Here is a 1,934-nt window from a genome sequence, read left to right on the forward strand (position 1 = left end):
CGGGCGAGATACTCTAGGTAGCTTGCCAGGCTCTCCGAGAGGGGTGAATGAATCAAACCTGGGTCAGCCGACCGGGCCACATGCAAGGCAAATGCCCTGCCTGACATGCATCAAATGAGAGACCAGCAAAATACTTGAAACAACTGCTAATTGACTTGAAGAAAGACATTGAGAGCAACATATTAGTTGAAAACTTCAACACTGTTTTGTCACCTCTCAATAGATCAACCAGACTAAACCTCAGCAAGAAGACAGTATATTTGAGGGAAGAAATGTAAGAGGGGGTTAGTAGATATATACAGAACTTTTCATCCTCAAAAAGCTGAATACAGTGCTCGCTTCAGCAGCACATATACTAAAATTGGAATGATACAGAGAAGATTAGCATGGCCCCTGCACAAGGATGACAAATTCATGAAGCATTCCATATTTTTATTCTTGGCGTATCAATAACCAAGCTGTTCTATAAAAGTAGCTAACTCAAGGGTCCTTTGACTGTTATGTCGAAAACAATGTTTTATACTTCAACAAGAAAACCATAAAAAATAAATAACTATCAACCAATTATAGTTGGAAACCAGAAAAAAAAAAGCTGAATACACATTATACTCCAGTGCAAATGGGACATTCTCCAAGATAGAACACATACTGGAGCACAAGACATACCTCCATAAAATTAAGAGGGTAGAAACTATATCTACTATCTTTTCAGACCATTGATGCACTGAAAATAGAAGAATCACACACAGAAGCAGAGAATCAAATCAAACATCTGAAAATTAAACAGCTTACTACAGAACAATCAGTGGGTTAGAGAGGAAATCAAAAAAGAAATCGAAAGATCTCTGGAAACAAATGAGAGTGAACCACCAGAACTGTGGGACACAGCAAGAGTGTGTTAAGAGAAAAACTTATAAGTTCTGGAAGTATTCATCAGAAAGGAAAAAACGCCCACATCAATAACTTAATCTCACAGTTTAAGATCTTGGGAAATGACCAATAAAAGGAGTCTAAACCAGGCAGGAGAAAGTAAATAATAAAATTTAAAGCAAAAATAAATAAGTTGGGGGCTGGAGCAATAGCACACCAGGTAGGGCGAGTAGGGCGTTTGCCTTGCAGGCGGCCGACCCGGGTTCGATTCCCAGCATCCCATATGTTCCCCCGAGCACCACCAGGAGTAATTCCTGAGTGAATGAGCCAGGAGTAACCCCTGTGCATATCCGGGTGTGACCCAAAAAGCAAAATAAATAAATAAATAAATAAGTTGGAATCTCCCCTTCCCCCCCGCCCCAACACACACACTAAAAAAAAAAAATCAAAAGATCAACAAAATCAGGGTTTAGTTCTTTGAGAAAATAAACAAGATCAATACCACTTCTAGGAATATATCCTGAGAATGCAAAAAAGCACAGTGATATGACATCTGTACCTATGTGTTCATTGCAGCACTGTTGACAATAGCCAAAATCTGGAAACAACCTAAAGTGCCCTAAAACAGATGGCTGGTTAAAGAAACTTTGGTACATCTACACAGTAGAATACTATGCAGCTGTCAGCTGAGAGGAAGTCATGAACTTTGCTTATAAATGGATAGACATAGAGAGTATCATGCTAAGTGAAATGAGTCAGAAAGAGAGGGACAGACATAGAAGGACTGCACTTAGTTGTGGAGTATAAAACAACATAACATGAGGCTGACACCTTAGGATAGTAGATACACGGGACAGGTAGATTGCTCCATAGCTGGAAGCCTGCCTCATGAGCAAAGGGGAGAAAGCAGCTGGAATAGAGAAGGGATCACTAAGAAAAAGATGGCTGGAGGAATCTATCAGGATGGGAGATGTGTGCAGAAAGTAGATAATGGACCAAACATGATAAACTCTCAGTGTCTGTACTGCAAACCATAATGTGCAAAAGTAGAGAGAGAGTATGGG

The 1,934-nt window shown here is 40.0% G+C and overlaps 1 non-coding gene across 1 annotated transcript; it reads left to right on the forward strand.

Moving 5' to 3' along the window:
* The first annotated feature begins 331 nt into the window (after positions 1 to 331).
* On the forward strand, positions 332 to 434 carry LOC130036247 (U6 spliceosomal RNA). Its single transcript, XR_008794300.1, has one exon. It is a non-coding gene; the product is annotated as a U6 spliceosomal RNA (small nuclear RNA).
* The last annotated feature ends 1,500 nt before the right edge of the window (positions 435 to 1,934 follow it).

This window comes from Sorex fumeus, unplaced genomic scaffold (genome assembly GCF_029834395.1).
Source record: "Sorex fumeus unplaced genomic scaffold, SorFum_2.1 ptg000063l, whole genome shotgun sequence".
Lineage (NCBI taxonomy): Eukaryota > Metazoa > Chordata > Mammalia > Eulipotyphla > Soricidae > Sorex > Sorex fumeus.